General features: G+C 43.5%; 4 non-coding genes and 1 pseudogene across 4 annotated transcripts; 3 read left to right on the forward strand and 2 right to left on the reverse strand.

Annotated features, from left to right (window-relative positions):
• The first annotated feature begins 2,139 nt into the window (after positions 1-2,139).
• On the forward strand, positions 2,140-2,212 carry TRNAT-UGU (transfer RNA threonine (anticodon UGU)). The gene has a single exon. It is a non-coding gene; the product is annotated as a tRNA-Thr (tRNA).
• Positions 2,213-4,692: 2,480 nt separating this feature from the next.
• Positions 4,693-4,764, forward strand: TRNAP-UGG (transfer RNA proline (anticodon UGG)). Its single transcript has one exon. It is a non-coding gene; the product is annotated as a tRNA-Pro (tRNA).
• A 305-nt stretch (positions 4,765-5,069) lies between these two features.
• Positions 5,070-5,142, forward strand: TRNAV-AAC (transfer RNA valine (anticodon AAC)). Its single transcript has one exon. It is a non-coding gene; the product is annotated as a tRNA-Val (tRNA).
• Positions 5,143-5,496: 354 nt separating this feature from the next.
• Positions 5,497-5,578, reverse strand: TRNAL-AAG (transfer RNA leucine (anticodon AAG)). The gene has a single exon. It is a non-coding gene; the product is annotated as a tRNA-Leu (tRNA).
• A 2,009-nt stretch (positions 5,579-7,587) lies between these two features.
• On the reverse strand, positions 7,588-8,191 carry LOC132363460 (EP300-interacting inhibitor of differentiation 1-like; annotated as a pseudogene).
• Positions 8,192-18,716: the final 10,525 nt, after the last annotated feature.

Genomic DNA, 18,716 nt, shown 5'->3' on the forward strand with positions numbered 1-18,716 from the left:
AGTCTGAATGCAAGAGCACAATTATGAGCAAAGGTTTCTGCCAGACTGAGCATGTGTGTTTATCTGTGTGAGGAACATCTGCATGTGTGTTTATATCTCAGATCTCAGGAACGGAGGGCAGGGCCATGTGGATTTTGGAGAGGGCGTTTATGAGCATGCATATAGGGTTTAGGTGCAAACAGACATAGGTCAGTATGGTCACACCCTATTTTTGATTTGTAGTTGTAAAATATTAGCCACCCCATATTTAGGTGAAAGTCAAAGGTTTCCTTCCCCCACGACCTAGCTACCCAGCTAGATGAAATCCAGTCTCAGACCTAATTCTGTCCTGCACACATTGTTTAGATAGACGTGTTGGCATGCAGGGGCAGTGACCATCGAACAGTCTGATCTGCAAGCATCTTGGAGTTTCCATGCTCTGTCCCTGAGATACTTCAAGCACACTTTGCATACAAGGGACAGTAAGAGAGATGTTCTTGTCGGGGCAGGCATGCCACTTTTCTAGAAGCAATCTAGAGATATAGCACTAGGCAGTCAGAATCCAGTGTCCTATGGGCTGGGGACAGGACCATTGAAGAGTCCAGCCTACAGCAGCATCCCAGGGGGTGAACCCTATGTTGTGTTCATACATGGAGAGTAGCTCTAGAACACTGTAGCCAATCCATGTATTTGAATACCACTGATTTCCACAAGGAAAATCCATTTCTAACATTCACTTATTAATTAAATTGCCTAATGCTATCATCAAGCCTTAATGTTATCCGGGCTTGTATGGCTTTTGGATTGAGTAGCACAATTACCCTTTATATCATCTAACAACTGTGCTGAAGTATTGCAGCACATTACAGGTCACAGAAGGTAGGGTGACTGTAGGTTCAGGTCTGGGCACTGCAGGGGTGGCTGTGTTTATATTTTCAGCTTTTGTGTTTGTGAATGTGATTGTGTGTCTATCAGAGTTTGCAGAATAACTATGTAGATATATACATATTCGAAGAGATGTAACAACAGTTACATAACAATTACACGTGGACAGTAAGACAGATGTTCTCTCTCGGTCACCAGGGTGGTGCAGTGACTTAGGATGTCACAAGGCTGGTGTGAGAGTATGTCTGTGTGTGTGCATTCTCCGCTCCCATCCTTTGACCATCATAAGATCTCTGAGATGTCTGGGCCTCTGAGAGTAATGACTGGCCTAACTTGGGTTCCTTCTGACTCCATCCATTCATTGGTCCTAGATCCTTGTGAGCTGCTGAGACATGAAAACCCACATCCTTGAAACCAGACCCTCACACCACTCCTCAGCATCCAGACAAGAGGGCACCCAGTGACCTAAGTCATCTGGCCTTGCAGGGACCAAAGGGCGGGTTGGGCCATCAGACCAAGTCCCACCAACTACAGCCGCAGTATCTGACCATTTCCGGGCTAGGGCTCCTGTCCCTCACCTGGGCTCTCAATCTCTTCCCTTTGCCCCGTGGGCCCTTTTGGGGGCCTCGATGGAACCAGCTCCCCCAAAATTCAAGACGGGCCCCTAAGGATTTCCTTTTCCTAATTTGCCTTAAGTTGCGGTAGGGGCTGGGGACCTCCTGTCCCGTTCCAGTCCTTCACACACCGACCTTTTGATTTTCCCACCTTTCTCTACCAATCTTTCCCTCCTGATCACCCACCCAGCCCAGACCTGGATTCCTCTCAGGACAGGCATACTGACACCCTTCCTCTAGCCCTCCTCTTAGAGCCCCGACCTCGGACCCCTACTGTCATAGGACCTCTATCCTCAACAAGTCTTCGCCCCATACCCCCAAGCCGGGCGGAAAACCCCAGGCCCTCCTCGTATTCAGCCCACTGGTGGCCCCGCCCCCTCCCGCAGCGCGCCCCGCCCTCACCAGATCTCTCACAGCTTCCGCTCCCCAGTGGGCGCAACGCCGCCCTCTCTCCTCTGGGCTCTCTCCCAGGGTTTGCAGCTCGGCCCGCGACACTGACACTGACGCCGCAGCTGAGGTGGCGGCAGCCGGACGGGGCGCTCACTGGCCGAGGGACGTGGGCCCCGCCTGTCGTCGCTTAACTCCTGCATGTTGGTATCTGCGTCTGCGCGGTGACCAGAGCGGTGTCAAGTACTCGTGCGCAGGAAGGCGATTCGCAGTTGGCTCCATAGCTCAGGGGTTAGAGCACTGGTCTTGTAAACCAGGGGTCGCGAGTTCAAATCTCGCTGGGGCCTACTTTGATTTTTTTCCATCCCTCTCCTCTAAGAGCTGAAAATGCACACCCCAACACGAAATTCCGCCATTACGTGTTTTTGCCCCTCAAGTGCCCCTTAGATGCTTGCCACCCTTCGGTCCCTCCCTCCCGTCTACTCTCGCGAAGATCCAGACCCACTGCGTCCCTGGCTTTGAGATCACAGGTTCTTCTGGCCCCGCACGCCTTCTCCCCCGCGACCCCTCTCTCGCTTCCTTATGCGCGCCCTCTCCGCGAGTTCACGGCGGGTCTTTCCGTTCCCCTCCTGTCGCTCCACTCGGCCAGGGGCTTGCCCTGGTCTCTAATTCTTTCTGCGTTGCTTGGGGGATCACCTGTGAAAGCCCTCCCGCCCCCGCCCCCTGGGAATCTATTTTAGTCGAGAGTGGAGCGATGTTTAAGACCCCGCGTAGCTTGCCATTGGTCCCCGCAGGGGCTTCTTTAATGAGGTGGCCTTCCAGTAGGGCAGTCACATAGGGGTTGAAGGATCCCGGGAGTCCGGGACGCGCAAGTGCCTCAGCGTGCCCGTGTGGGGCGAGTCCCTTCGCGTCTTGATGGAAAGCCTGGCTCTTTGGACGGGAGCTGGCTTGTGTGAAGGAGGGAAGTGGGTCCCTCCTCTGCCACGCACCCCACCCACCTCATTCACCCCTCCTGGGCGTCTACCCAAGTTCCCGCGAGCGGTTTTCTCTCCTCTGGTGAGACGGAGGCCCGGGTTCTGTTATCGAACGCTGATCCAAGCTAGACCTCACGTGGGATGGCGACTCGCTCAGGGCTTTTCTGAGGGTCCTCATCCGCTGTAGAGAGGGCTCCAGCGGTCTCGGATGGCGCGGCGGGGCCTAGTCAGGTCTCTGCTTCTGCCAAGGCCCCCCGGATGGGTGATGCCCGCGAAGGCCACGGTGGGCGGGCGCCCGAGACCTCCAGCGGGCCTGGTTCTGCCCATTGGGCAGGGCCCCCATGTTCACTGAGGATTTAGGGTCATTTTGTACACTTGACTTCCGTTAACAGAATAAGTCAGAAGGTCAGCATGTATTACTGTTTATTGTTTGTTAAAAGGAAAACTAAATAGTTGTTTTAAAAAAAGACTGGAAGCGCATGTGACAAAGTTACACTTTTTAGGTCCAGGTGTCACGAGTGTGGGCATTTGTTTGCATTTATCTTTATATAATTCCACAGAGAAGAGAAGCGAATGCTTACAACACGGAGGCGGTAGTGACTGGAAGGCCGAGGACGTACAGCCGCCGGAAGCAGAGGAGAGCCCACCTAACGCTGAGTGCGCACGGGAGGAGGGGAAGACCGCAGCAGGTCGGGGTGGAGTGCGTTAGTCTCGCGGTCTCCCAGGAAGAGGCCGAGAGGAGGAGAGGCAGCGAGTAGAGAGGTCAGGTCGGAGGGCTGAGCAAGATCTCGGCGAGTGGCAATGGAAAAAATAGCACTTTTTTCCCCTCGGAGTAGCTTAACCACCATTCGTCTCTCTCTTTTGTAACAGCCATCTGTGTAGGGAATTTCTCTGCTGGTGGCACAAAAACAAACTTTTGGGTTCACTCTGAGTGGATTTTCGTGAACTTTGAAAGCAGGGATCCCGAATCACTGCTTTTTACTACTAAATAACCCAGTGGAATTGGAGGAGGAAAGCGCCCGCACAGCCCGGGCCTCTGGTTCACTGGGCGGGTGACTGTTCTGGGGCGATCCCGGGAGAACGCAGCTAGGGCGGGGAGCCAAGACACGCGGCCTGGGCGCCGCGTGTGTGTGTGTGTGCGTGCGCGCACCGATGCTAACCTCGGGGGGCTGCGCACCAACTACCGTGGTCGGTCACCCTTTGAGGGAGCGGGGTTCCTGGCCATCTCATTTATGATTCTCATTTCTCACTTCCCTACACTTTCTGAATATTTTGCAAATAAGTATATGTTGTTTTCAACATTTTCATAAAACAATAAAGAAAAGCCGCCCCCCCCGCCCCCCCTCCCGCCCTTACCAGGCGCTTCATAGGAAGGAACTACCCAGGTTTCATTTCGTCTGTCGCGGCTCGGGACCTAGTCCATCCCGCGTCCCCTACAAGCCCGGCTCCCGGTTCTCTCCAGGAGCCCCCCGGCTCTCCCGGCTTCTGTACCCTGCCCTTGGGCCTCCAGACTTGCGCCTTATTTGGGCTCGCCTGGGAGAGGAGGAGTCCCCAAAGTGGAAGGATGCCCCTGCCTGCTGCGCGAGTAGCCTTAGCAATGAGGCGCTCATTTGGATTCCAGGAGATCTCAGAGGGGCCAAGGGATACCGAGCTTTTATGCTGAGCGAATTATCTACCGCTGAGAGTTAACAGCTGACGCGAAGACGGTCGAACAGGGATAGGTTGGGCGTGAGAGACTCGGAGACCCAGAGAACGCTTTCATTATACCAGAAAAAAATGTTCACTCTCTCAGCGATTAAACGACTCCACATAGCAGCATATCAAGGACTGAACCAAAAGCTATTATAGCAGGTGGCTCGTTGGTCTAGGGGTATGATTCTCGCTTTGGGTGCGAGAGGTCCCGGGTTCAAATCCCGGACGAGCCCCCTTTTTTTTTTTTTTTCTTTCGTCATTTACCTTCTGAAAATTTCTTGTTATGTGGACAGTTTTCGTCCTGGACGGGCAGTGGGCATCACCAAGAGTTCCGGGATGGGAAAGAAGTATAGGTAGAAGAGTGGGTGAGCAGCTTGCCGGTGAGAGATTGGGTGCAGAGCCTTCTGTGGGCGTTTCCAATGATCTGGATCGTGGGACCATTGTTTCACCACCATAGAGCTGTGTATACACCGTACTCACAAGAAGTTTTCCTAACCAGAGATTTTCAATAGTATTATGAAAAAGTCTCAACAGGCCTGTTTCCGTAGTGTAGTGGTTATCACGTTCGCCTAACACGCGAAAGGTCCCCGGTTCGAAACCGGGCGGAAACAACGTTAACTACATGCTGGCTCTTCGTTTTGCTTCTTGAAATTTATTACTTTGGAGTAAGTTTGGTTCCAGTTCAGGACATCCCATCATCACCTCTCCCGGTTTTCCAGGGAGGGGAGAACAAGCATCTACAGCGCTGGGTTCCCCGACTCATCCTCGGGCCCCCGTAGAGACCTTAACCCACTCAACTTGCGGTCTGGGACTTCGGCGCGCCCTGAGCTGAGATATATCTCAGCAGGCTGGTAAACGCAGTCCCATGCTCCGAGTGAAGGCGGGGCCCGCGGTTGAGCGTCCAATTTGTATAATCCTTTTTGTGATGAATGGGGGGGGGGAGAAAAAAAAGGGGATAAACAAGCTGGCAGCGGTGGGATTCGAACCCACGCCCCCGAAGAGACTGGAGCCTTAATCCAGCGCCTTAGACCGCTCGGCCACGCTACCCTGCTTTTGGCCACCTTTTGGGTGTTATTTTTCAATTTAGATAACATCCGCAGGGTCCTGTGGGAAATCAATTGTTGGGGTGGGTCTACAGGTCAGGAGAACCACACTCCAACTAGCAGAATTAGATTGCCCAGAGCCACCGAAGCACAGACGCACACAATGCTTTCGGGAAGGATACTCAAGAAGTCACTGGCAGTTCACTTTGGGGGAGTGGGCGTGGACGCAGGGGAAGCCTTCTACACTATCACTTGTTTTGTTTTGTTTTGTTTTACCCGTGAGCTTGTGTTGTTTTTACGAATTAAAAAAAGGAAGGGGAAACACTGCACTACTTCCTCCCAATTCTTTTTTGTTTAACCCAAAACATTTTTTGGCAATAACACCGACACATTCAGAAGTGGTTCATTAGTGACCGCCTTGGCGGTCTCAGAAACCTCCATCCATGCAGTTCTGTTGCCTGATGATGTTTCCACCCTTGAAACAAATGTTCCAGTTGGAGGTATGGAGGTACAGGGTCTTGACAAAACATGCTTGACTGCACACTGTACGGAGACAACCCCTACCCCCGCCCCGCATTATAAAAACCCACTTCTTAAAAAATAGCAAATCCAAGAAAAGTATAAAGAAAAAAATTCATCTGCAAGCCCCAAACTCAGAGACAACCATCACTATTTGGTGAACTAATCTCCAGTTTGGTTTTCTGTTGATTTTTACCTGCATCAGTGAGTGATTTTGCTTCAGATACAGACTTGAATTGTGCTTTAAAAAAAAAAAAAATTACCTCGAATGCCAGTGCATAACCAATAACAAGCTTAACTAGAGAAGGAGACTGAGGAAACTTCAGATACTGAGGGGGATTTCTGGGCAAGTTAAAAACCTTTAAGGGTTGACGGACATGAGTGTTCATAAAGTCTCTTTTAGATGTAGGGCTTTCTTTTTACTTGACAATTTTCACTTAACAGTTCTTACATTATGAAGTTGAAACAGTCTTTTACCTGTAAAGTTAAATGAAAAACAGAGAGCAAGTAAAACAGACACTTTCTCTAGAGTGTAAGGATGTTAGAAATAGTTTGTTTTCTTGTACTTTCACATACATTTTAATGTCTCAAATTTGAAACTTTATTAAGGAAGTCTTAAGTTTGACTTATAAAAATAGTCAAGACAAGGTATTTTCTTGAATTATAGATCACAGTAGCTATCTAAATGATTAAGATACAAGTACAAGCAAAATTTCAGATGATCTTGGAAACACATTTTAAGACATAGCACACACAATACATATTTCTTTGGGGGCTTGATTATCCTTTAGGGGTACTGAAGAATACTCAATTTATCTTACACTAAAAATTTAGCCTTTGATAACCACAGCTTGGATAGATCACAGAGTGGAATCTTCAAAGTTTTCTCCGTATACTTGCAGACAAGGGAATTCCCTGGCAGTCCAGTGGTTAGGACTCGGCGATATTACTGCTGAGGGTGAGGGTTCAATCCCTGGTCGGCGAATTAAGATCCCGCAAGCCTCGCGGTGTGGCAGATAGATAGATAAATAAATAAATAAATAAATAAATAAATAAAATGCTTTCAGTCCAAATAACTCAAAGAGATCTTGTGTCTTTAATTGGACAAATTAGTTACTCTTTGTCATGCAACTAATACAGTGGGCTCTTGTGCTGGTAGTTTGTCTTGGTCATGACTTATTCTTGCAAAACCATCCCTTACATATGAAAGATATTTTCCCCAATGCAAGGAAAATAATCTGGATCAATAACAAAGTCAAAGCCATAGGTGTTTTAGGACATTCTTGAAAACAGGAGTCAACAGTACTAACAGCCTTTTTCTTTACCAATTATCTTCCTTTTTCATAACTGTGCTGTCCCTGCCCTATTCTACTCTGCAAAAATTAATTAATTAAATTAGAAAAAAAATTTTTTTAAGATCAAGTTTTCCACTGGCACGGACCTATTTGGAATGAACCCGAGAGACAGTGGAACACTGGGTCTCTCCCAAATCACTTAACTACTCTGTATCACATCAATAATCTAATCACAGCCGAGTTCTTCGGTCAAACGATTGACAACCATAAGTGAAAAAAGCTTTTCCATAAAAGCCAACTGATCAGAAGAGGTCTTTTCATAACGCATTTGAAACCCGCCATCCAGAGCTGCTTCTCTTACTCTGGAGGTTCTCAGAAACACCTTGGCTTCTTCAAGGGCTGCTGAAACTCTGTAGCCTGCACCACTCAGCTGCTCCTCTTCCGGATAGGCGTAGTCATCCTCTCAGTCATCAAATTCCCAGTCTTTCTCGTCGTACCCCCCTCCCCCCTCCCTCCACCTTCTCGAAGCCAGGGCTGGCGAGCCGGCCTGGCTACTCCCCAGAGCTGGGCCGGTTAGCAAGGCCTCCGTCCCCCTGTGGCTCCGCCGTTGGCTGGGCCGCCTCCTCCGCCCTTGGGCCGTCCTGGTCGAGCTGTGGCAGGGCTCCGGTGCGGGGGTTCGGGGATGGCTCCCGGCTCCCGCTGCCTACCTCTCTCTGTGGAAGGTCCCTCTTGCCAGGCATCAGGTCCATGTGCACGTCATTGCTCTATTCATAGAGCTGGGACGGCTCGTTCATTCCCAACATTGTGCAAGCGGCTCAACCTCCCAAAAGGCGTTTTTAGCAAGATCGGAGCTACGCCTTGAATCACGTTTTTTAAACTTAGATTTTTATGTTATTAAATTTTCCAAAACCTCATTTGCATGGTTGGCTCAAATTCTAGAAGACAAAAGTAGCCTGATTTCTGTCCCTAGGGCTCTGAGTTTGGACGGGAGATTCGAAGAGAAGAGGGTAACCAATACTAGAGTAGAATACACTGGGATTACTGCTGCATTCAGTGCCTTTATTCCTGGTGCTTATGTTAAATCTTACTGAAAAGATTGTGGTGTGATTTTTATAACTTTGTATAGCTGTCTGCTTTTCAACCAATGTGTGTGTCTTTCAGGCCTCATGGGCCTGCAGAGATTGGCCTTAGCTGAGTATTTCGTGTTTTAATAACACGACCTTCCACTCAGTCATTTTATTAACAGGCCCTTCCACTGCTCCACAGTGAGGTCCTCAGTGTGGATTAGAAAATGTGTCTGTAAAACCACACGGAATCATGAACTAACCACAGCCCCTGACATTAGCAGGGCTCTTACTATCTGCACATCAGAGCATTAACTTCTTAGAATGTTAATTTGGAATCTGGGCTCAAAGAAAGAGAGAAAGAAAGGAAGGAAGAAAGAAAATATTTTGAAATAATTATAGATTCACATAAAGTTGCAAAGACATGTACAGGGAGGTCTCATGTACCTTTCGCCTGCTCTCCCCAATGATGACATCTTGTATAAGTATAGTACAGTAACAAAACTGGAAATTGATGTTGGTACAACCCATAGAGTTTATTCAGATTTCTCCATATCTCTATATAGCAATATTTTTTTTCCCAGCACATTCATTTTCTCATTCTTTATTTACACTGGAATCAGCTCACTATTTAAACTTATATAATTTGCATTAATTTAATATGTACATCATTATTCTTTTTTTTTCAATAACAGAAGTAAAACTTTAATTCACTAATTTGTGGAAATTAAACAATACAATCTTAAACAACCAATGGATCAATGAAGAAATCACAAGGGAAACTGCAGAACACTTAGAGACAAATAAAAATGAAAACACAGCACACCAAAACTGCATGTTTTTTCAATGTCATGATTGAACATTGTCTATTAGGCTACCCAAGATTTAAATTTACCTAGTTCTCAAGAGGCATGATTCTTTGTTTGACTCACTACTTCTTATCTTTTTTTAAGGGGACGGGGGAGGATCTAAGAGGTGGCACCGGGCCACAGTCGACCCCCAGTGACAGGTAACAGCTGCACTGCTGCCCCTTCCTGCCCCAGGACCTGATATATAGCAATTTTATCACATGTGTAGCTTCATGTAAGTGTCACAATCAAGACACAGAACTGTTCCATCACCACAAGACTCCCTTGTGCTACTCTTTTATAGCCACATACAACCCCTCTAATTTCTCCTGTCTCCCATCCCTAACCCCTGACAACCACTAATCTATTCTCTGTCTCTAATTGTGTTGCTTCAAGAATGCTACATAAAAGGAATAAGACAATATGTAGCCTCTAGAGACTGGCTTTTTTTTTTTTTTTTTTAGAGACTGGCTTTTTTACTCTGCATAATTGCCTTGGGATCCATTCCAGTTATATCAATAGTATTTCTTTTTTTTTAATTGCTGAGTAATATTCCATGGTATAAATGTACCACAGTTTGTTTAACCATTCACCTGTCTACTTTTATTCCTAGTCTGTTGAATGCTTTTATCATGAAAGGGTACTAAATTTTGTCAAATACTGTTTCTGCATCAATTGAGATGATCATGTGATTTCCCCCCTTAATTCTGTTAATGTGGACAACTTTTTAAAATATTAAGTTTTGATAAGTTCTTTATTTAGTCCAGCTACAAGTCCTTTGTCAAATATGTGGCTTGCAAATATTTTCTCCCCAACTAATTTTTTTGTCATTGTTGTTGCTATCCTTTTGGCTGCTTGCTTTTATTTATTTATTTATTTTGAGGTAACATTGGTTTATAGCATTATATGTTTCATGTGCAACATTATATTTCTACTTCTGTATACTACACTGACAAAGGGGCAAAAGCAATTCAATTTCTCAGAGAAAGGATAGCCTTTTCAACAGATGTTGCTGGAGCATCCATAGGCAAAAGGATGTATGTTCTGCTCTCCCTGGAATTTCCTCCACTCAAGTCTCACTGGCCTCCCTTGCGTTCCTCCAACAGAGCAGGCGGAGGCAAGGCTTGCTCTTACCTACTCATATAAGGCTCTCCCCAGGCATATTCCACCTTGTTCCCATACCTGCTCCTCACCTTGTTAGCCAGGCCTTCCATCACATCTATTTAGAATTGAAATCCTTTTTTCCTTCTCATTCCTAACCTGCCTTATGTTTCTCATTGCACTAAACACCCTTGGGCATGCTACATTTAATTCACATGAATTTTGTTATACTCCTAATTTCTCAACTAAAACCTATATTCACTGATGCCACTTTTGCACGTGGTGGGATCTCAGGCTCTTAGGACAGTGCCTGGCATATATTTTGTTCTCAGCACATATTTGTTGAATGATTAATTGTATTATGCAAAACAATTCAAGAAATTATTCTGGCATCTCACATGCTCATTTCTTGCACTGTAATGTCATTCCTTTCTCTGGGTGTTTAGTTAGCGAGTTCATTTTTCTTCCTAGAAATGACACCATAAAACAAGTCACCTTTTGGGGAAAAAGCGACTTTACATCCCCTCTCCTCCCTGCCTCTTTACCTGCATCTCTCTCCACTTATCCTTTTTCTTCCTGCTTTAGAAAACTCTTCAACCCATCACTGTGGCCCCCCCAATCCAGACAGAGGGAAAGAGAAAAGAAAAAGGTCAATGAGACACTAAGTTAAGAAAAAGGGAGAAGTAAATCAAAGGAAGAAGACTGGAAGAAAGAGTGAGAAGAGGCATAACACTAGAAGATATATGCCCACCCCCTCATCCCCCCAAAAGAAAATAAAAACTAACCTAGACAGAAAATAACAGGAAGAGAAAATGCTGATAAACAGAAATGCGAAATGACCAGCAATCAGTAATAGGAACTGCAAAAAGGAGAGAGGTGGGTAACAGGTAAAGACCCTCACCTAAAGGTGGGTTCCCTGGAAGAAAACAAACTCAGCAAATACCCTGTGAAGGAGATTCCAGCCTCAAAATCATTTCATCCTCCTTTCTTTGTTTGCACTTACTGGATCAGCGGGGTCAGGGAGGAGCCCCCCGGCTCTGACCTCCTTCCTCAGCTCCCACCGACCTCTCAGTCCAGCTGTGGGTGTCCACGTCACCCTCAGCCTCCCTGTGACTCTCTAGCTCAGACAATGGGCCTCAGACAGACAACAACCTCCTCTCAGCAAAAGGGGTGTGGAGAAAGTGAACCTAGTCAAGGAGACGGTGGTGGGCAGATGGGGACAGAGCCGGGATCCGTGTATCTGAGCCCACCCCCTGATGCCCGTCCCCCTTCCATGGGCTGCCTCCCAGCCTGGGTTGCAGAACTGTCTCCCGCTGCCCATGCAGGTGCTTAACACTGAAACTGAGTGAGGAAGGTAAAGCTGTGAAGTCCCAGGGGAGCCCACAAACTCCAGCCCTGGAGCAGAAGCTCCCAAGTTTATAATTAAAGAAATCCAAACAGGGAGCTTGGGGACAGGACCAGAAGAAGGGCCAGTGGGACAGTGTGGGGAAACCTGGTCATGGGAGGGGCACAGGGCAGCCAGGGCACAGGAATGGGGGCAAGTTTCTTGGTGCTCTATCCCCCACCACAGACACATTTCAATGGTTCCCCAGTGATCTCCCAGGCCCACATGGGGTCTTTACCTGTGACTGCCCCAACTGGCTCTCCCTGCACTACGCCATCCACACCTGTCCTTTTCCTGCCCTGTGAAGTCAGCCTGCATCTACCGGAGGCCTATGGTATGCAGAGCACTGGGTGAGATGTTGCACTTGAATCAAAGGTGGGAACTGAACACAAATCCGTCCCTCCTAGTGGGAGGGAAAGAAAAGCACCCATCTTTGAGAGAGTCAGATGGTGGCATGGGAGCTGGGTGTCTTCCCAAACCCTGTTAGATGGTTATCTAAGCTCAGTGCCCTTCACAGTTTGCTGTGGACAATCCTGTGGTCTTGTTATTATGCCTGTTGTCCCAGCGTAATCGTGGATAGCACTCCCTTTCACTCTGAAGAGTGTCTCATGTTGAATGATAAATTTTATGGTTTCTCTCTTTTTGGCTTTATGTCCTATAGAATTAATTAATTTTCTCACTGACCAATATGGTGGCATTTTACCTGCCAAATGGCTAAGTCACCAGACTCGTTTCTTCTAAATCCTTGTATTTTTAGGTGTCTGTAGTATAAGCTCTGACAGTGGCTTTTTTGTTTGTATGTTTGTTTGTTTGTTTGTGTTTTGGGTTTTTTTTATAATGCAAGTACCTGACTTAAGCTTTGATTGCCACTTCTTTGAAGGCATCCACTTCAAAGAAGACTATGTGGAATGAACACATTGCCAGCCATGTTGCCAGACAAAGAGCCAGAGCCTAGCTGCCTCTCCCCACTGAGGCTCCTTTGTTTTAGACATCCTGGTTGATTTCAATAATTGGCCATTTGGGCTGCTTGTTTTTTTTCTCTTCCTGTGATTTAAATTCACGGCCTTATGTTTAAATTAACTAATAAAGAGTGATCCCCTAAAGTCCTAGGCCCCCACCCTTGACCCCTGTAAAAGCAGGACCCCAGGCCCACTCTTTCTTTCTCTTTCTCTACTTGCTGCCTCTCTGTGTGGTCCCAGGTGTGTTGTGTATGTAATCAACCTCTATTTTTTCAAAGTTTCCTGATGGCTATTGCTGAAGGGTATGTTGCAATCATAATAGGAACCACAAGGGCTGGTCCAGCCACAGCATTGGTTATTGATAAGATGAGATCATCATAAAACAGTGTCTTTGTTATAGGTTTTTTTTTTATGTACCCCTTTGTCTGCTCTTGCTTCCAACTCTTTCAGCTGGAGGCAAGGAACACACTAAGGGGGATGCTTAGAGGGAGAGGCAGGAAGACCAGAGAACAGAGAATGGAATTGGGTTCTGGCAAATTGGTTTTCAGCACATTGGCTGCTGAGGACATGACTTGGAGCATTTACCACTCTTCTCCCTTTTCAGCCTTTTCCTCTTATCCTCCTTATACATCTGATGTTTTTCAATGTCCACACTTTTGCTGAAACCATTTTTCCCCATTGGAGATTACAGTCAGCCCTCTATCTCTGGGTTCTGAATCTACAGAGTCAACCAACCATAGACTGAAAGTATTCAGGAAAAAAAAACTCCAGAAAGTTCCAAAAAGCAAAACTTGAATTTGCCATGCACGGGCAACTATTCATATACCATCTACATTGTATTAAGTTAAGTAATATTATGATGATGATTTACAGTATATGGGAGGATGAGCACAGGTTATATGCAATTTAACCATTTATAAAAAGGACTTGAGCATGCAGAGGTTTTGGTATCCACTGGGGAGGGGGGATCCTGGAGTAAATCTCCCATGTATACCTGGGGATGACTGTACTATGTCTGTTTCCTCTAGTCTTCCTTGGTCATTACTAATTCTCCAAAATCAAGCTTGAGCACATCTTCTCCTTTCAAACTACCCCCAAACTCAATCCACCATGATTTCAGCCTCCCACGAATCACTGCAAGCCTACTGTCTACATACTGGGAAACATATACTGTATTGCCATGTGACATCTCCTATATTACCATTCATTATACTGAACAGGCTCCAGTTGATCTTGTACAAACAAGGAAATGCCTTTATTTTTGTACAACCACTGCTTTTAAATAGGACATCTCAATTCTTTCATCCCCATTTTCTCATGATATCTCATGCATATTCAAGAGTTGGGTGGTTAGACTAAAGCTCATTTAAGTATTCTAAATCCAGTCCATTAAAAATCAGACTTGAATCTCATATCCAAATTCAGTGTTTTTCTCCTTGATCCATCCTAAATCAAGATAGCTTGAGGCTTGAAGACCCACAGTAGGGAAGCAAGAAAAGTCTATTAATAGCAATTATTCCTTATCTTTAAAGATTCTAAAGGCTATAGACGTAGTCTTTGAAATGCCCATTTTTCTCAAATAAATAGTCTTTGAAATGCCCATTTTTCTCAAATAAATTACTAGGAAGTCTGAACTGATACCTTCTTTTTTATTTTGAAAACTACCTTGAATAAATAGAAGTATTCTGTTTTACTTTAATGTGTAAGTGTAATTTTCTAAAATAATTTTTCAAGTGTCTGAGGGTATTCAAAGTACTCCCCCAAACTTTAAACACTATGAAGAAAGCAGTAACTGTGACATAAATGCCCATGAGATGTCAATATCAATATTTCTCTGTTAGAAATTCTTTTAAAATATTCATTCTATTATTTTTTTTTATTTCCTTATCTTTTAGAGAAACACACTAATGTATTTACATATAACGAAGTTATATGATTCCTGAATTTTTGTTTCCAAATAATCCACAGGTGAGGGAGGCAGGGAGAAGTGGGTGGGAGAGCAGATGAAACAATATTGGCCATTAGTTGATAATTGTCAAAGCTAGGTGATAGGTACATGGACATTTATTAAACTATTCTCTCTAACTTCATACATGTCCAAATTTTTTTCATAATAACAAAAATTGAAAGCTCACTAAAGGTGGTCTGATCAAGTTATAATATAGCCACATGATGGAGTACTATACACTGTAAAAAGCAACACAAAGTATTTCTATCTGCTATGCTGATCTTCAGGATATAATGTTGAGTGCAAAACAGTGTACATAGTATGCTATCTCTTGTGTAAGAAAGGAGGATAATTATATATATATGTATATATATACATTTGTTTATATTTTCAAAATTCAAAAATGAATGGATAACCAAAAACTAATAAAAATATGTTTCATGTAGGAGGAAGGAAGAAATTTTGGAGAAGACAGAGATAGAAACTAGGCATCTTTGAATGTACTTCTGTTTATAGTTTGGGTTTTGGCAAATGTTTCACACAATTAAAAATAGAAATTAAATAAAGAAAAAAAAATTTCGAGCTATAGTGGAGTGATTTGTATTAGAGCAACTTTCACAATGAGAACAATTATAGAAGTTGGATAAAATACAAGAAAGCAAAATTTTTTGAAGGCATCATAACAATAGCAAAGCAACCATGACTTGAGAGGCTGAGGTCCCAGCTAGAAGGGAAGAATTTTGAGATGAGTTGGATGTTCTGTGGTGCTTTTTCTTTCAAGAAATTTGTTGATTTAAACAGCAAAGGGTCTAATGGCTGGAAAGCTGAGCAGAACTTTCAGTAATCTCATAGATCTGGGAGACAAAAATTGGAGTTCACAGCCCTCAAAAACATCCCAGGTTTCCAGCTAAGACCACAGAAAGACTATATCCTAGGAATAATAATTAATCGGAAATAGACAAATTCTCATAAATACTGACCCAGCTTCCTACAGATCAGTCATAGGCTAGATTAAAATCTGCTGAAAATTTAGCTGCATGACAGAAGGAAAAGATTATCATCCAGAGCTTCAGACTATCTCTATAATTTGTAATTCACAATGTTATCCATTCAAGAAAAATACGAGGTATTCCAGGGCAAGGATAAAATGACCAAAAATCAAGAGAGAAGAAAAAGAAACAAACTCAAAGGAGATCTATATATTGACATTACCTTTTAGAGACTTTAAAATAACTATTATTATTATATTCAAGAGAAAAGAAAAGAAGATGGATAATTTCACCAGACAGCTGCAATCTATGAAAACATTCAAATAAAACTCTAGAATGAAAAAAAATCAAAAACTAAACTAAGGGGCTTCCCTGGTGGCGCAGTGGTTGAGAATCTGCCTGCCAATGCAGGGGACACGCGTTTGAGCCCTGGTCTGGGGAAATCCCACATGCCACGGAGCAACTAGGCCCGTGAGCCACAATTACTGAGCCTGCGCGTCTGGAGCTTGTGCTCCGCAACAAGAGAGGCCGCGACAGTGAGAGGCCCGCACACTGCAATGAGGAGTGGCCCCCGCTTGCCACAACTAGACAAAGCCCTTGCACAGAAACAAAGACCCAACACAGCCATAAAAATAAATAAATTAAAAAAAAAACACTAAACTAAGAACTTAATAAATGGATTTAGGAGCAGGTTAGACACAAGTAAGGAGAGCAGTAGGTCAATAGAAAAATCAAGGCTGAAACACAGAAAAAGAACATAAAATATGGGAAAGAGCATGAGAAATATATGAACTCAGTGAGGTCTAACTTAAATGTAACTGGAGTCTCAAAAGCGGAGGGGAAAAAGAGAATAGGGCAGAAGCAATATTTGAAAAAAATAGTGGTAAAGAAATTTCCAAAAGTTATGGAAAACATCAAGTCATAGAAGCTCTATTAGTCAAAAGCAAGGTGAATAAAAAGAAATTCATAGTGTAAACTGTGGATAATCAAAACAAAAAGAAAAAATTTAACAGCATCCATCAAAAAAGACAGATTACATTAAGAAGTGCAGTAAGAAGAGTAAGAGTTGCCTTTTACAAAAAATAATGGGTAAAGTGTTCTGAGGTCCTCATGTTAAGCAGGAAGTAGCAAAAATACTTATTTATTTGGATTAGACACTAGTAATCAAGTATGCCAGCTGTAATTTCTAGGTAACTACTAAAAGAAGAATAAAAATAAGGATAACTAACAAGTTATTAGAGAAAAAGAAAAGATTGAAAAATATTACCTAATTAATAATAATAATAACAATAATAATAAGGCAAGGAGAAATTAGTACAAGTGGGACAAGTGAAAAACCAAATAGTAAGATTATGAGTTTAAACTGAAATATATCAGATATTGTTAGGGGCTGAATTGTATCCCCCCTATATTCATACATTGAAGCTCTAACGCCCAAGTACCTCAAAATGTGACTATATTTGGAGATAGAGCCTAATAAATGTGATTAAGTTAAAATGATGCTATTAGGGCAAGTCCTAATCCAATCTGAGTGGTGTCCTTATTAAAAAGAGGAAATTTAGACACACAAAAGAGACATAAGGGGCAAAAACACACAGAGGGAAAAACATAGTGAGAAGGCAGCCATCTGCAAGCCAAGGAGAGAGGCCTCAGAAGAAACCAAACCTGCTCACATTTTGATCTTGGACTTCTAGTCTTCAGAACTGTGAGAAAATAAATTTCTGTTGTTTAAGCCACCCACTCTGTGGTACTCTGTTATGGCAGCCCTAGAAAACTATCACAGACATCATACTAAATGTAAGTGGACTAAATATGTCAAAAAATGATGAAAATTGTCAGGCTCAATTTTTTAAAAAGCATAAACTGTACACAAAATATTCTCTTAAAATTAAGGGTATTAACAGTATAAAACAAAAGAATGGACAAATACATACTATGCCAACAATGTAAAAAAATGTTGATGAAACTATGTTAATATCAGGCAAAACAGACATTAAAGTAAAAAGCAAAACTAGAGATATAGTGGGATATTTCATAAAAGGGTCATTCAACCAGAAAGGTAAAATAATTTAAAATTTATATGTACCCCAAGCAACTATATGCCAATAAAATAGACAAACTGGAAGAAATGGACACATTCTTAGAAAGGTACAATCTCCCAAGTCTGAACCAGGAAGAAATAGAAAATATGAATAGACCAATCATAAGTACTGAAATTGAAACTGTGATTTAAAATCTCCCAAAAAACAAAAGTCCAGGATCAGATGGCTTCACAGGCAAAGTCTCTCAAACATTTAGAGAAAAGGTAATACCTATACTTCTGAAACTATTCCAAAAAATTGCAGAGGAGGGAACACTCCCAAACTCATTTTATGAGGCCACATCACCCTGATATCAAAACCAGACAAAGATATCACAAAAAAAGAAAATTATAGGCCAATGTCACTGGTGAACATAGTTGCAGAAAGCCTCAACAAAACACTAGCAATCCGAATCCAATAATACATTAAAAGGATCATACACCATGATCAAGTGGGATTTATCCCTGGGATGCAAGGATTCTTCAATATCTGCAAATCAGTCAGTGTGATACACCACATCAACAAATTGAAGAATAAAAACCATATGATCATCTCAATGGATGCAGAAAAATCTTTTGACAAAATTCAACACCTGTTTACAATAAAACTCTCCAGAAAGTGGGCGTAGAGGGAACCTACCTCAATATAATAAAGCCATATATGACAAACCTACATCTAACCTCATACTCAATGGTAAAAAGCTGAAGGCATTCCCTCTAAGATCAGGAATAAGACAAGAATGTCCACTCTCACCACTTATACTCAACATAGTTTTGGAAGTCCTAGCCCAGCCAATTAGAGAAAAAAAAGAAATAAAAGGAATCCAAATTGGAAAAGAAGAAGTAAAACTGTCACTGTTTGCAGATGACATGGTACTATACATAGAGAATCCTAAAGATGCTACCAGAAAACTACGAGAGCTCATCAATAAATTTGGTAAAGTTGCAGGAAACA

This window comes from Balaenoptera ricei, chromosome 3 (assembly GCF_028023285.1).
Source record: "Balaenoptera ricei isolate mBalRic1 chromosome 3, mBalRic1.hap2, whole genome shotgun sequence".
Lineage (NCBI taxonomy): Eukaryota > Metazoa > Chordata > Mammalia > Artiodactyla > Balaenopteridae > Balaenoptera > Balaenoptera ricei.